The sequence below is a fragment of the Erpetoichthys calabaricus genome, chromosome 9 (assembly GCF_900747795.2).
Source record: "Erpetoichthys calabaricus chromosome 9, fErpCal1.3, whole genome shotgun sequence".
NCBI classification, from domain to species: domain Eukaryota; kingdom Metazoa; phylum Chordata; class Cladistia; order Polypteriformes; family Polypteridae; genus Erpetoichthys; species Erpetoichthys calabaricus.
The window spans coordinates 120,410,110-120,427,577 of record NC_041402.2 but is presented as its reverse complement, the minus strand read 5'-3'; the positions used below and the strand labels follow the sequence as shown (position 1 = coordinate 120,427,577).

Genomic DNA, 17,468 nt, shown 5'->3' with positions numbered 1-17,468 from the left:
CTATATGGGAATAATGTATTTTTTTCTTTTTAACAATATTTTCATCTTGATTTTCATTCTACTCTTCTATGTGTTCTAATTGTTTAATTAATCCATTATTTACTAATTAGTGGGTCTGATTCTAAAATATTTGCAGCCTTTGCTTATTCAGTGTTGTTTGCTAGCGTGTTTGCTCTGCTCATTTTTAATTGTCATTAAGAAGATACAAGGAAGGGGAAAAACTGCAGAGAGAAAGGGCAAAATATAATGAAATAAACAAAAGAGAGTTAAGCATTTAAATCTATAGCAAAACCAGAAATATTTCTAAATGTCGTATAAATGTAAAAATCATGCTGCTGTGCTTTTCTGAATGTAGAATAAAAGAAAAATAATACCAGCTAATTAAATGAGATCAGTGCTATCAGGTGTTGTCACTGATTAGGAATCCGGCTGGAACAAAAACCTGCAGCCACAGTGTTTCACAGGACTGAGGTTGGGAAACACTGATATAGGGTCACCAGGGTGGTACCCCAATTCTTTATTGTGGACTGTCTGATCTCTTATACTACTTAATCTAGATGTAAGACCCAGAAGTACTGGGACAAGGCAGGAACTAGCCCTCTAATGAATGCCAGTCCATTGCAAGTCATATACATACAAGAATACTAACACACATATCTTTGGTGATCAGTTGTTTCCATTTTAGTTAATATATTGAATGGCTGTTGATTAAGAAACGATATTCAGACTTCCCAGCTATGCTATGACATTTGTATGTTTAAGAGTGATACATGGGTTGTGTCTGTTGGTTATATGGCACAGCTGTGTACTATGAAAATTTTTTAAAGGAAAATATTGTATATAAATTGGACATAGCAAGAAGGCTTGCCAGTCTAGTACACCAGTCACCCCTGACTCTTAATTGGTCAATGGTTTTATCCTCATGCCCCCTTAACTGAGTGGATCTGTCAAGACTGGCCACCATATCTACCACTCATGTAGGCCTACTATCCAAGTGATACACCATTACATGAAACACGTTTTCCATGTGCTCTGCACTTCAGCTCTTGCGTCATCTTATATTGAGTATTTGGATTTTTCTTAATATTAGAGAAAAGCCAAGCAAAATAACACCTTTTATTGGCTAACTAAAAAGATTACAATATGCAAGCTTTCGAGGCAACTCAGGCCCCTTCTTCAGGCAAGATGTAATACAGAAATTGGAGTTCCCTGTGTTTATATACACACTAGGACAAGAAACAACATTGGTAAATCTTTAAGTGAGAAATCTTAAATGTAAAAAATTAATAGATTCATTCAGGCTAGGGTTAATTTAACAAGAGAGAGAAGAAAAATGTATGGTCAATAAAAATGAGAGCTGGTCTCAGTACGACAGGCTGGTGTAAGAAATGCGGGTGTGATAAAGTCCAAACGACTGCAGACACGATCAGATGTCTGGCCACAGGAGGTGCCACTGTTAAGTCCACAGTGGTACAACTTAAGTTTGTAAAATCCCCTTTCCAATAGCAAGGTAAGGATTAATTTCAAACACAATCTGAACTCTGAAAGTACTTTAATTCCTGTTGCTGTGGTTTTTCCGCGAGGACGCACAGCATTAATGGCTCAAGTGATAGGAGAAAAGGACAAACTATTCTTACAACGTGCAGCAAGTAAACAAAGGAAGGAAAGAGTGTGAAGCCTGAACTTTCACCCGGAAATATTCTGCCATTAGCGGTTGCAATTCAACCTGACGAAGGACTTTCTGACAGTCAAGATCTCTGGATAAGATAACTGTCCAACAAAGTCTTTTGAAGTTTGTAATGAGTTTTACAAAACAATGTGGATCTGTAGACAGGTTGTCTGTCATTCTGAGAGATGTAAACAATCCTCATATCTGGCCATAAAACTCTTGTCTCTAGTCAAGCCATGTTGTAATGTATTAAATTTTAGCATGAGTTTAACTTCCCATTCTTTTCTCTCTTGCTGTGTTTTGAAGTTGCCCATAAGCACTGTGACCTTAAAGTCCCTCTCACAGTGTCCATGGCTTTAATACATTACAACATGGCTTGAATAAAGATAAGAGTTTTATGGCCAGATATGAGGATTGTTTACATCTCTCAGAATGACAGACAACCTGTCTACAGATCCACATTGTTTTGAAAAACTCATTACAAACTTCAAAAGACTTTGTTGGACAGTTATCTTATCCAGAGATCTTGACAATACATTTTTCTTCTCTCTCTTGTTAAATTAACCCTAGCCTGAATGAATCTATTAATTTTTTACATATAAAATTTCTCATTTAAAGATTTACCAATGTTGTTTCTTGTCCTAGAGTGTGTATATAAACACAGGGAACTCCAGTTTCTGTATTACATCTTGCCTGAAGAAGGGGCCTGAGTTGCCTCGAAAGCTTGCATATTGTAATCTTTTTAGTTAGCCAATAAAAGGTGTCATTTTGCTTGGCTTTTCTCTACATTCATAATGGCTAACACGGTACAACACCCTAGTACTCTTAATATTAGAAAAGAAGTAGAACAAAGAACAAATCAATTTGAGCTGCTTTATAACTTTCAGAAGAAGGAACCATTCAATTTGAGAATTCATTTCTCTTTGAAATAGTTTTACATGAAAATATGGGTTTCTTTATGTTAGGTACATTTCAGTACAGTTACCTTTGCAGTATAATGCACTAATCATAATGATTATTTAATTTGTAGTGCCAAGGTTTATTTTTTTGGCATATAGGCGCTGTCAAGGATTGTGGTTTCAGAAAGCACAACATCTTATGTCATCAGTTTGACCTCTTAAATACCAGTGAGATGATTCATTCAACCATTTATTTATGTATGTATGTATGTACGTATATATGTATTGTAATGGGCAGCCGGGATTCTTACACGGCTGTAAGGGAAGGACTGGGGGAAGGAGCTTGCACGGGGCAATACCTCCCCCGGGACAATAGAGGGCAGCCCCCCTGGCTTGCTACAGTGCCACGGAGCAGGGACTCTCAACCCTGCTGGAGACCGTGGCCACCACCAAGGGGTGTATGGAGAACTTTTGAGCCCTTTTCTGCAGGGTGCCCTATGAAAAGGGGCCAGTCCCCACCATTCAGTGGCCAGAGTTAGGAGGTAGAGGACGAAGCTTGAGGAATGAACGAGTTAGAAGAGACAAGGAGAGAAAGGAACAGTGTGGTGTTTTAACCTGAGAGCTGTAAATAAAGCCTGTGTAGTGCTGGGACTTGTGCTTTTGTGTCTGGTGTGTTGGGTTAGGCTTCACAGTATGTATGCATATATCTTAAGTACTGGCAACAAGGGGGCTCCATATTGATGGAAAATATGTTTAAGTAAAAAAAAAAATACATTTATGTTTATTTTTTATATGGATTAAATATACTGCAGATTGAATACAGCTAGCAATTTAAATAGCTGTCACTTTCAAATCTGAAAGTTATGTTGCTTTTCACTCAATGGAGAAAACTTTAAGAATTGCTTAAGAATGCATGTGATCTGCATAGGAATGAAAAAGCAGATAAGAGGTTTTAATGTGGACTGGAAGAAGGATGTGAAAAAATATTCTGATTCAGATTTCTAACAGGGGTAGATACTAAAGCAATTATTACCAAGAGAACAAATCGCAATAATCTAACCAAAAGTATTGATGAATAAATCATGGTAAAGTTAAAAATATGTCAATCATCACCAGTGATAGACGGCCTGTTGCTTATTGTTGTATTAATAGTTTGTCATTGAAAAAAGATACATTTTTCTCTATCCATAAAAATGACTTGTCTGTTTAATTGATGTGTTGGTTTTATTTGAAGAAATGACAACAAACCCATCACCTTAATGTATTAACCATGTAGTGCTGTAGCTTTACCCCAATTACAAACATAATATACAAAAAAATAGTAAAAAATAACAATTCAAACCATCTTCATTTTATGGAGTGCTTTACTAAGTTTAATGTCTATGCACTATATTTTTTTATTACCCACATACTCTAAAATAAACCATTAATGTTTTCTTGCACCACATGACACTTCACAATTGCTTTCTTGTTATTGTTATTTAAAGGCATATTTAAAATAAATGAAAATAATCAATGTCCCATGACAATTTGCTAACCTGAGGTTTAAATTGTTGGACGTCTGAAATATAATGTCTTAAGGATTAAAGAATTCTCATGAAGATTTTGCTAGTTTCTTCTCTCTCAGAATTTTAAAGTTACTTTGTGCTGAAGGTGGGCAGCCATCTTCACTACCATTTCAGAGCTCTAATGTCCACTGCATAATATTCGGACAGCAAGTTTTAAGCCTGACTGCAGCACAAATAAATGTGTCCATCCGTCCATTTATTGTCTAAAACAGATGAATCCAATTTCAGTATCAAGGAGGGCCTGAGCCTATCCTGGCAGTGTCCCTTCATTTTCTGCACCCAGATCAATATATAGAAATTTCATATTGTCATTTCATTCATGCAGATCTGTCAACAGTAAAACTTTAAAACCACTAAGTGCTTTCTGTGCACCTTACTAATTTCATTCTTAACATTTATTATTCATGAGCTTATCCTCAGTTTCTCCAGAAGGCATTGGTCCTGCCATCCATTGTTGGAACATGAACTGTCATAACAATCTCAGCTAATGAGGGAGAACCTGGACTTTAATCAAGCCATGATGTTGTACCTATACAATGGACACATTACGAGGTTTATAATGCATTATTACAAAGGTAAAGGCAGCAAATGTCAGTGCAGAGGTGAAGGAGACAGGGAAATCCATAGTGAGGGCAACCACCTCAAGAGCTGGAGTTGCAGGGTCAGACGTTGTTATGAGGAGCAGTAAGAAGCTGACCTACACATCTCTGTCTTTCTTTCTAGTTCAGTAAAAGAGAGCATTCTAGCCATGATGTTAACATTTTTTGTTACTCTTCTTTTAATGAATGCATATGATGCTCTCCTTTTAAAAAAGTGAATCATACTGCTTTACTGGTCTGTTGATAAAACATAAGAAAACAGCAAAGAACAACAAAATATCTCAAAATAAAAAATAAGCAATATTAGCATATATATCCTACATAAGAATTTGCCACAATGACACAGCATACAGTATAAAATCACAGACAAGTGATGGACAAAACTGGAGAAGAGGAGAAAACTGCAAAAAAAAAAAAAAAAAAAAACGCTGAAACTGTTCACTTTGTGTTTAAGGCCCAAATATCTGCAAGGAAAACAATTTAAAAAACAGTTGGAATTTCATAGTATCTTATACTTTCACAAATTTTGTGAGTGAATGACACCAAGAGAAATGAAGTTCGGAGACAGAGGAAAGAAAGTGAAAGGTCAGTGTAGGCCATAGAGGAGCTGGTCCTAACTGCTTCACTGCAGTCCATGAAGAATGAAGATTCAAGGTGCTTGGCCAGTCACTAATTTCAAAATTAGCAAAATTATGATCTAAGGATAAAAAAATGCAGGTTTATTAAGTGTCACAAATAACAGGTAATGAAATGAAAAGCCAATTTCTATTTATATGACAACACATGTCTGAAATAAAAATGTTCTAATCAGTTATGCTCTCTTATTGTTTTCATTTTTTTCAAAGCTTGTGTTTTATCATTGTCTCTTCCAGTGACTACCACCTTCTGTTTAACAGCAATTATGTTTAGTTTTAAAATGTTATTTCATTTGCACTATTAAGAGCTATTTATAATAAAGCTAACACAGTGAAATGAATTTACAATGTCACAGTATTTAAATGAAAGGAAAATTTGTCATGCTCCCTTGCTATGTTTTCAAAACATTATTTTTGAAGGCATCTGTCTGTAAGAATGTACATAATTATTTATTTGAAGGTAATGCACAATTATCAATAGCAAAACTGAATGTGAAGAAAAAAAATATAACAAGGTAAATGTTTATTCTACCATTGAAGACCTTCTGTCTGAATTACAGTATGTGACATGGCTTCTGAACACACACATCCGAGAAATGATAATTTTAAGAGTCCTGGGGAAAACAGTTAGACAGATAGATGTGAAAGGTAATATTGAAATGGATCACCCTGATAGTTGCTATTTAACAGAACTGTTTAAGGTCTGTGTGAGTTTTGCATATTCTCCCTGAGTTTCCACTGGTTTTTCTCTGGATCTTCTGTTTTCCCTTTGTCATCCCAAAGATGTTGTATTCTGCTAATGGCAACTCTAAATTAACTGGGTTGGTGTGTGCATAATGGTGTCCTGTGATAAACTGGTGACCCATCCAGGCCCAGTGCCTGCCTTGTGTCTAATGCTACTAGGACTGGGTAGGTTTAGAAATGAAAGGATGGATGGATTATATAAAAGAATCTACTTAGATATGAAAGGCACTAGGACCTGAATAGATAGGTAAATAGCCGTACATGACCATCCATTCATTTTCTATCCTGTTCAAGCAATTTAGGACTGCAGGCACTCTGGAGTGTAGTGGGGAATATGTGGTGTCCTAAAAAAAACTTATGAACACAAGTAATTTGCTCAATGTTAATCTTCAGTGTTTTCAGATATTTGGCTGTCGTTTCTGTCTGTTTTTTGTAAAAGGAGGTGGAGGAGGACAAAGAGAAACAGAAGAGCCAGTGGGGCTTGAGAACACACATTGCCAGCTTTAAGAACACACATAATGGGAATTTAATTGTATGTCACCAAAAGGAAAACAAATGTAACATCAGTTATTTAGCTTGATGATACTTTTTAAAGTACCCCTTGTTTTTCACCGCTACTTCTCAAAGTCAATGTCAGTTTTGGATAGATTGCCTTATGACACAGCCATCAGTTCACTCCTGTTATGACTTTTTTTAGCTTATACTATGTTTTGTCAAATGACATGATATGCATTTTGTCTGTTGCACCTTTTTGAGTTTTGCCCTATTTTTAAAATTTATTTTATTGGATTTGATATGGGCGGCATGGTGGCGCTGTAGGTAACACTGCTGCCTCGCAGTTAGGAGACCTGGGTTCACTTCCCAGGTCCTCCCTGCGTGGAGTTTACATGTTCTCCCCATGTCTGCGTGGGTTTCCTCCGGGTACTCCGGTTTCCTCCCACAGTCCAAAGACATGCAGGTTAGGTGCATTTGCGATCCTAAATTGTCCCTATGTGTGCTTGGTGTGTGTGTGTGCGTGTGTGTGTGTGTGTGTGTGCCCTGCGGTGGGCTGGCACCCTGCCCGTGGTTTGTTTCCTGCCTTGTACCGTGTGTTGGCTGGGATTGGCTCCAGCAGACCCCCGTGACCCTGTAGTTAGGATGTAGCTCTTTGGATAATGGATGGATGGATGGCTGGATGGATTTGTTATTTTATTTTATTTGGATTTTATCCTTTTTCACTGAATCGTTATGTTTTAGTTGGAATTGTGTTATTTTGCTTTCCTTTTTGGTTAACTGTTTTGAAAATTAATTTCCATTTCTTAATTGTTAATTTAATTTTCTTCCAGTGTTCCTTAGTTGTATAATTTATTGATTTTGATGGTGGTGGTGTGGGTCCTAATTAAACGCAACAGGTGTCAGGTGCTATATTTGATCATCTTTGCATCCTGGGCAATATAAAGAGGTTGTCATTCGTTCTATTTAGTGTCCTTATTCCTTCTTCTCTGTAAGTCTGTGGCTGTTGATTCATAGAGTTTTGGTCTAGTAATGTTGATGTTGGCTCTGTTTTCTGATTGTGCTTCTTCTACTTCCTCTTCATCATCTTTTCACACCTTTATGTGGGGTTGATGGGCTCAATCAATCTTCTCCAAACAGCTCCGTACTGCACCTCCTTGCCAGTCAAGCCCTTTTCCTTCAGATTTCTTTTACTTTACCCATCCACCTTCACTTTGGCCTCCCTCATATTCTTTTCCCCTGTACTTCCATTCCCATCACTCTTTTTTCCCACATACTCATTGTTTCTCCTGCCCATACCACTTCAACATACTTTCCTGTACTTTCTTAGATATCTTTCCCAATTTTATTGTGCCTCTGAATGTCTCATTTATTATTTTATCCTTTTTGTTTAACTCCAAACATCCATCTCAACAGTCTTCTTTCTGCCATATCTCATTTCTTCTCGAGCGCTCCCTTTACTGCCCATGTCTTTTCTAATCTTGTTTAGGGACTAATAGTTGTGATTTCTGTCTTTTGAATTTAGTTGGTAATGAACTAATTTTGAAATTTGTATTTCCAATCATAGAAATTAAATTTTTTTTTTTCATTAAATTTTCTTTAGAAAGAATTATTTTTTGTGGGTGGGATGGACAGTTTTCCATCCACCTATGTCAATATTCATTATAACCTTGTGGGGCTGCAGGACACTGACATACTACTGTAGTACAAACATTTTAAATATACTGATTTGAAACTCAGGACAGCATGGTGTGTCCATGGGGCATCTCTCCATATCTCTGGTTTTTCCCACATCTGAAACATGAAAATGTCAGATTAATATGTGGCTCTGAACTAATACATTGGAATGTGCCCTGTGATGGACTAGACTGTCATTTATGCTTGTTTCCACATATCAAATAAGGCTGCTCAGAAAGACAACAACTCTCAGTGATTTTATAGGGAACCAAGAAGAATTCACATAATGGGTAAAGATGTTAATGCAGCTGTTAGTCTTGCTGCCTCTCGTATTCTACACCCACCAGGATTCTACACCCAATTCTCAAGACAATCACTCTATGGAGTGGACCCGATCATGCCAGGTTTATGTGGATTTTCAGTAGGTCCACAAATTTTGGTCTGGACTTACAAAACAGCACATTCAGTGAGTAGATAATATTCGATTAATGTTTCACATTTTATTCCAAGTGTTTCTTTGCATTAATAAGTATACCATGCATTGAAGTGAAATCACATCTAAGGCTGGTTTATATGATACCCAGTAGGTACTCAGGATCAGTTTCGGCTCTTTAAAGCTGTATAAAGAAGAAACTGAATTGCAAGCAAATTAACTGCTGCCTGGAAGAACATCAATATTGGGTTATCTGGCCTAAAATAACATGAAGTGCATGCTTATCCTTTAATTCATCATGGTTGAGATTAATCTCTGAGAACAGCATACCGCAAAATATTAGTTTGAACTCAGTATTCTACTCAAGTTTATATGATTCACAGTGTGTATATCTCAGAGAGTTAAGGATCTGAAATTATGCATTAAATTTTCAAGGACTGTCAGAGGGAATGCTGTTACTCATATTGTAGGCCAGCTAACACAACTGTGTAGGTCAGGGGTTCTCAGGTTCTGCCCTAATGGGTCACAGTGGCTGAAGATTTTTGTTTAATTCCATATCCTTGCTGAAATGGGATTCTTATTAATTGTATGGCTTGTTAGTGCTTTTGTTTGCCTCAGAAAGTAATTTTTATATTGTAGAATTTTCTTTCCTGTCTTGACACCTAAATGATTTATAGACTGGAATAGATTAGTAATTCATTTCATTGTTAACTGGCAGCTGGTTAAAAGTTTTGTCTGTGCCTTAAAGAAGCCATTAAGGGCAAAGAGTGTTAACAAATAAGTTAACTAAAATGAAGCACAAAAATGTTATTTGAGCAATAACTCCTTTAGTAGATAACTGACTTTGAATAAAGAAACTGTTGGAACAAAACCTGTGGCCACTGCGGCCCACAAGTACTGAACTTTAGTGCCCCTGTGTAGGTAAATCACACTCCCTCAGCGACACCTCCAGAATGGAGTTACCAAAGACATTCATTGTCAGCAGGCACTGAGAACTAGAGTTGACAAATGTTTTTGCAGAAGAGAATAACCAAGCAGAAGAAAATTCAACTTGTTAACTATGATTAGCGAGCAAAGAACCCTGCTTAGTTAATTATTATGTGAGTTACTAAACAGCACAGTGCACATTCAGTGAGCAGATAAAACTTGGTTTATGTTTAATATCTTTACCTTTCGTGTAAAACTCCAAGTGTGCCCTTGAATTAGATATCATAAAGCATTCATCACTTTTAGTGGAGATGCATTTGAATAAAAATAATCTGATTAGGTCAGCTTTTTGAGGACACGCCAAGTCCCAGCATCACAGGTAATTGGGGATCTTCATACCACATCAGGCTCCTTATATATAATTTTATACCCAAAAAGAAAAGCACCCCAGCTCAGGAGGCGAGTACAGCACTCCCAATACCTGGGATGATTCAAATGAAAATAAAATCAGCTTCTGTTGTCATTCCCTGGGTGAGCATTTTTGGTATAAGCTGGCGTCAGATGCCATCCTCTTGTTAAAAGACTTTGCCTTTTCCATACTGTTATTGCCGACAGTACTTGAGAGGATTTTATTTCCTTGAAACATTCCCTCCAGAGTCACAGAAGCATCAAAAGGTTGCTATAGGAACAGACCATAGAGCTTGGTCACAGATAGCATTTGAAACAACACGTATCCTTTAAAACCCTGGAGGAAACATCGCTTGGAGAAGTCAGCAATGTGAGTGGGTTGAGTTCTTTGTTTCTGACATACTTATGAAATACAATTTCATGATGAGAAATTAATGTTGAAAAGCTGCAATCTAAAATTGTTACATTTATAGCTACTAGCTGGGTAAGGTCATATTATTAATCCTGGGATTCCACACCTGTTCAGGATTGTAGTCCAAGACTAGTATACTTTGAACCTTATTTGCCACCTTTTCTTAATTCCTATATTTTATTCTGACAAAGGTGGCAGTATGAAAGTAGCTTATTCCTAGTAGAATAGAGAAGGGTTTTAAAAAATCCAATACAGTGTGATAAAGAGTATCCCTGTGGGATAGCATTCTGGGCTCAGGGCAGCTGTGCACAACTCAGATCAGTAATCTAATCTATGTTTCCTACTGGGGATATTTTGTGTCGAGTAACAAATAAATAACTAAGCAAGTGAACACTCAACAGCACATTCAGTATGTATCTAATGGTGGCAGAGAGGTGCAGCAATAAGCAGTGATGATTTACCAGCCGTGCATCAATTATGCATAGTCTGAGTTGGTTTCTTCATAAAGATTTGTTAGTAATACACCCTTGCATGTGCTCTAAAAGAGCCGTGTACAGTGTAAGGTGCTTTTTAAATTTTTGTAAACTAATTTGGCTTGCTTCTTCTTTAGGTATTTTTCTAGTTTCAAGTAACATTACACTGCTCCTTCAGTTAGTCTGATTTCATCTTTTGGTTTTCTGCATAGCTTTTGCTCCACTCTTTCCCTAACTTTTTCCTTGATATCCTTCAGTTTCATGTACAAGAAGCATTTTTGTGTTAGTAAGCACTGTGTCTGATTTTTATAACTTTCAATTCTCCTTCTTCTTTTCTAACCATTGCCGTCTATTACACAAATAATATGAATCTGTTTTTTTATTACTCCAGTCATCCCAGGTATTGAGCAACACAAGAACGATCATGATAAAATGATATGAAACAGTGGAGGCAGGATGGCATATACCAGTTAATGTAAGGAGAAAATAAACTTGGAATTAGTGGTTTTGTGATAGGTGGATATATCAGAGAAAATGAGTAGGAGACAAAATGGTGGAGTGGGGCTGCCATGGAAAAAGCAATCCAGCTGCCCACACAGACAGATATTCCAGAACCTACTTCAGACAGAGCAGATTGTTTACTGTTTAATTTTGTGCGTGTTATTGACCCCCTATAGTATTAATACTAAATTCCATTTAGTGTTAAATATGATATCTTTTTGCATTTCTGCTTCATACCTTTCACTTATCCGGTTTTGTCTTGTTTGTTAGTTTGAATGAATGTGATCCTGAGATGTAGCAACAAATTAAAGTATCAGCAACAGTTTTTCAAACACTGTATCAAACAATGTAAAGTGGAATTTATTTCATCATGTGAAACATTTGTTTTTCCAATCAGTATAGATTCTCAGTCATAATCACTAGATATTAACTGACAGAACAAGGTTGCAAGGCACAATTGGCCAAAATCTGGGCACACCATAACTTGTTGGAATAACTCTTAATGAAAAGGTGAGGATTTCAAGAGCGGAGGCAAACCTAAGGATAGAACCACTACTTCTCCACATTGACATAATCCAACGGAGGTGGTTTAAGCACATAATGAACATGCAAACAAAGTCCACTCTAATGAGAGGTGAACCAGACCCATTTCACTGAGTAAAGAACCATTGGTAGTCTCACAACATACTGGAGGAATTACAGTATATTGCTTGGCTGGTAAAAGAGACCCTGGGAACTCCTTATTAGTACCTTGTGATTGCTGCAGTGTACACAGCGGACTGGTCTATCCTTCTGATGTAGTTGCTAACACAATCATCATTAGGACAAGTGAGTGAGTCAGTGAGTGTGCAGTGAGGATAAATGCTATAAAAGGTATTTTTCTTCTTTCTGGCAGCTGTCTCAGCATTGTTATAGGCATAAGTACAGTATACTGTAGCTGTTACATGAAAAATGTACTTAAGGACTATAACAAAGTATTTGTACTTCTTTACTTTGCACTCCTGTGAACACCAAAGACAAAGGGTGAGTTAGAACCAAAACCAAAAATCTCACACTAGGGCCTACTTTCAATTAAAGCTAACTTCACTAGAAATTTTTGAAGACGTTGTTTATTCACCAAGTGATAATTAATGAATATTTACAGTGTGACATCTGTGATGGCATCAGCATGACAAAGACAGTCAAAAACACTTCCAAAAAACGTCATAACTCATCCAAAACACAGCATATAAAGAAGATAAGCAAGATGAAAAAATGAAATCAAATTGAAATATAAGCTACAAAACTGAACCCTGATAACAAAAAACCATAATAGAACAAAATACACATTTAATTTGCATTATATATAACAGTAGGGTGCTTGTGGAAATTTGTACAGGATGTTGAGGCAAAAGCTAAATGTGAAGGACCCTGGGAATCTTTTATTTAAGGACTTCTTGCTATAGAAGGTTTTGTTTCGGGGCTACTACAATGATGGGAAGAGGAAGTTATGATTGAACAGTTCTAGTGGGAGATTTTATTTACTGTCATTAATACATAAACGGGAGAGATAAACTGAAAAGCAGATATTGTAAGATGGGGCTGCAGCTATCGGAGCCAAAAGGAAGCAAGTCAGACATTTTCCCTTAGATTATTTGTTCAAGACGGTAAAGTCACCTTAAAGATTATCCAGAAACAGGTGGACACCGTACTGGAGATTGGATCTGTCCCTCTGAATAAGGATTGGACTGTTCTTGGGTGGTTCGTGTTCGTTAGTCAAACTTGTTTTCTTCCATTGGCATAGCCCTTGTCACACAAGTGTGCATGAGAGGCAGCTAAAGAGCTCAAAAGAAGAAAATTCTTGGTTAGACCAGGGGGTGGCAGAGTGCTCTAATCCTTTCCCTTGTCCCCCTGCAAACTAAATGTGGGAAATTCCACCTGGCTCCCATGATGTCACTTCTGGTTCCGCCCCAGAAGACATAACTTCCTGTTCTGCCCCAGAAGATATCACTTCCAGTTCCTCTCCTGATTGACATCATTTCCCCCCTTTGCTAATACTATTACTTCAGTTCTGTTTTGGACTTTTGTCTGTAAAGACGATTTCCTCAAAACTTTTTCATTTGCAGTCAACTTTCAAGTATATGTGAGGATGCCCCAAACCTTTTTCTTGTGTCAAGGCTTGATTATTTACCACAACCTGTCCACAAATCTGTTATTCCACTGCTGATACTAATATTTATAGTTAACTGGTTTGGACTATTGATACAATAAAAAACAATAACAAAGGACATCTGTATGCATAATTACTGGAGTACACGGAACTATCCAGATGCTTTGTTTTAAATGTTTGAATGGTAATTTTGAAAATTTTTCGTTCAAAGAGTAAATATTGACAGACTGAAAAAGACGGTGGGCAATCAAGTTGTGGTATACTATTAGTACACTGTTTTATTCTGTTTTACTGTATAATATTTTCCTTTTTGTTAGTATTGTCTGACAACATATATACACACACTCACTTATACGGCAGACAGGGGGTTAGCGCTAAGCACAAATGCTTTTCTTTCTCTCCCCGCAGACCGACAGAAGAAAAACCCAACTAGACATCACACTTCCACTTATTCCTGACCTCACTTTTGGCCCCTTCTTATGTCCTCACTTCTGGACCCTATTGATGACCTCACAAGACTTCCTGCACTTCAAAACCCACCCTTCCTGTTCGTTGCTCTAGAAACAATCAATCCACTCTTCAAAACCGTACAGTGCTGACTTAAGACTAGTCTTTTGAGACTATTCAACCTATACAATATACGGGGTGGATCCTCAAATCTTTATCTTGTGCTGTGCTTTATTTAACTATATACATATACTTATGGACAGTAGGCAAAATTAAGAGGAAATGTACTGTGGACTGAGCCCATGAAGCACTTCTTCACATAAAGACTTGTGGGACTCTGGGACAAGTTACCAAGTCACGTCGTTGAAGCAGAACCCTTGACAAGCTGTAAAAAGTACCTGGATACTGGGACAGCTTAGCTATTAGCTAAACAAACAAGCTTGATGGACTGAATGGTCTAATGAACGTTTGACAAAACTGCATTTTTTTAAAACAACAGTAATAACAATTCACCAAAATAAGATGTCAATGTGTAGTACATCCGTTTCCACATGGATTTCAGCTAGGAAGGAATCAGGTAATAATGAACAGTTTAAGTGCAGGAGGATCAGTGTTGTTGCTAAACCAGCCTGTGTCCTTACACTCTATTAAGCTTTATTTTCATAAATATGTTAGATGTTCAGAGAAATATTGGAACTATTATGCTAAATACAGTTTGAAAGGTTATGTGCAATGTTTAACTTGCAGAATATGAAGAATGAAGAGTTCTTCATGCACGTTGAATGCTGTGGTCATAGACGATAGCCTAAGCACTGAACAAAACTACCCAATATCCAGAAAATGCAGAGTGTTCACCACTGTAAGTAGCCAGGTAAGTGAGAATTTTGCCTTTCTTCTTGAATTACTATTTTTTTCTGAAAGGGAGCATATCGAGGAATACATTAAAGAGAAACACAAAAATAGGTAAAACCCCGATGAAGAATGTTTATTGCATAAGTCTTTAGTACTAGGGTGTTGTACTGTGTTAGCCATTATGAATGTAGAGAAAAGCCAAGCAAAGTGACACCTTTTATTGGCTAACTAAAAAGATTACAATATGCAAGCTTTCGAGGCAACTCAGGCCCCTTCTTCAGGCAAGATGTAATACAGAGACTGGAGTTCCCTATGTTTATATACACACTCTAGGACAAGAAACAACATTGGTAAATCTTTAAATGAGAAATTTTAAATGTAAAAAATTAATAGATTCATTCAGGCTAGGGTTAATTTAACAAGAGAGAAAAGAACAATGTATTGTCAAGATCTCTGGATAAGATAACTGTCCAACAAAGTCTATTGAAGTTTGTAATGAGTTTTTTATGTTTAAAAGTTAAACTCATGCTAAAATTTAATACATTACAACATGGATTGAATAGAGACAAGAGTTTTATAGCCAGATATGAGGATTGTTTACATCTCCCAGAATGACAGACAACCTGTCTACAGATCCACATTGTTTTGAAAAAACTCATTACAAACTTCAAAAGACTTTGTTGGACAGTTATCTTATCCAGAGATCTTGACAATACATTGTTCTTTTCTCTCTTGTTAAATTAGCCCTAGCCTGATTGAATGTATAAATTTTTTACATTTAAAATTTCTCATTTAAAGATTTAAAAATGTTGTTTCTTGTCCTAAAGTGTGTATATAAACATAGGGAACTCCAGTCTCTGTATTACATCTTGCCTGAAGAAGGGGCCTGAGTTGCCTCGAAAGCTTGCATATTGTAATCTTTTTAGTTAGCCAATAAAAGGTGTCATTTTACTTGGCTTTTCTCTACTTGCATAAGTCTTGAAATGGTCAAACTGAAACAATATTTTTTGAGAGCAATTTTTACAAAAGACGGATAGAGGGCAGTTGGTATCAGTTTGGAAATGAACACAGCTTACTGTTATCTAAGCCTTTCTGAGCATACCCCAAGAAGGAGAAAAGTTAATATAAAACCAATGAAAAGAAAAAGTATTTCATAAACAAATGTATATAAATAGGGCAGCACGGTGGCGCAGTGGGTAGCGCTGCTGCCTCGCAGTTGGGAGACCTGGGGACCTGGGTTCGCTTCCCGGGTCCTCCCTGCATGGAGTTTGCATGTTCTCCCGTGTCTGCGTGGGTTTCCTCCCACAGTCCAAAGACATGCAGGTTAGGTGGATTGGCGATTCTAAATTGGCCCTAGTGTGTGCTTGGGTGTGTGTGTGTTTGTGTGTGTCCTGCGGTGGGTTTGGCACCCTGCCCGGGATTGGTTCCTGCCTTGTGCATTGTGTTGGCTGGGATTGGCTCCAGCAGACCCCCGTGACCCTGTGTCCGGATTCAGCGTGTTGGAAAATGGATGGATGGATGGATGTATATAAATAAATACATAGAGTAACATATTTTCACCATGGATCCAAGACAGAAGTATTAATATACTTTTCACTTCACAAGATATGTCTCAATTGAAGGCATTATCTAAAACTTACTAACTTATAACAATAATCAACATTAATCAAGGAGAAATATTATTTTCTTAAGTCCTTTAAGCATGGTTATTAAAAAGGTTTTCTACTTTTGCCTTACATTTCCAGATTCAGCTTCATCATCTTTGCTAAGTTTATATGCTCTCTTCTTGTCCATGGGGGTCAATTAGATAGATAGATAGATAGATAGATAGATAGATAGATAGATAGATAGATAGATAGATAGATAGATAGACAGACAGACAGACAGACAGACAGACAGACAGATATACTATACATGCATATATACACACAATATGGTCTGAGTTTTTTTCATCTAAGTTGGTCTAAGTTATCACCCTTCAGCTAAAGATGCATGTTGAATTTGAACTGATAATATGGATTAGCCTGGTATGAGTGAACGTGTGTTCTTGTGAGCATGCACTGTGATAGAACTGGCTGTTATCTACATTACACTCAGTACTACAAAGAAAGACTGTGGCTCCCACCAGCCTCTAAAGGAGTTTGTGAGTTTATGAATAAACAAATGGATGACCTTTTAAGTAGAGTAGTTTACAGTGGGTACCTGTCTCATCTGATATGCCTGCATAAGTAAGGTTGAATCTTTGTCCAAACAAGACTTTTAAGAAACTAGACTGGAGGAACATGTTATTTATTTAATTTTTTCAATAATAAACATGCTGTGATGCTGGATATTTTTCTATTTTCTAATTTCTAATGATTATAGCTTGAATGCTATTAAAAATGTAAACTTTTGTTTTGCACATGGCACAAAATAGGAATTGATTGCTGCATTTTTCCAGCATACACAAAAAAGAATAGATGAAATAGTGCAGTTGTAGACAGATATCTAAGTCAACCTATTAAATCAATTTAAATTTACATTATTTTGAATCTCAGATTACATCAATGTACCATATGTCACAGCAGTAATATGTATCTCAGG

At 36.9% G+C, this 17,468-nt stretch overlaps 1 protein-coding gene and 1 long non-coding RNA gene across 2 annotated transcripts in view; both read right to left on the bottom strand.

The window, feature by feature from the left end:
• Window positions 1-17,468, bottom strand: part of jph3b (junctophilin 3b) — a 426,338-nt gene that overhangs the window by 154,178 nt on the left and 254,692 nt on the right. The gene's annotated exons all lie outside the window — the stretch shown is intronic.
• The window catches only part of LOC114658082 (uncharacterized), an 84,098-nt gene that overhangs the window by 3,824 nt on the left and 62,806 nt on the right, over window positions 1-17,468 (bottom strand). Inside the window, exon 2 of the long non-coding RNA XR_003717308.1 lies at window positions 13,094-13,259. This is a non-coding gene — a long non-coding RNA (uncharacterized LOC114658082). The remainder of the gene's footprint in view (window positions 1-13,093; window positions 13,260-17,468) is intronic.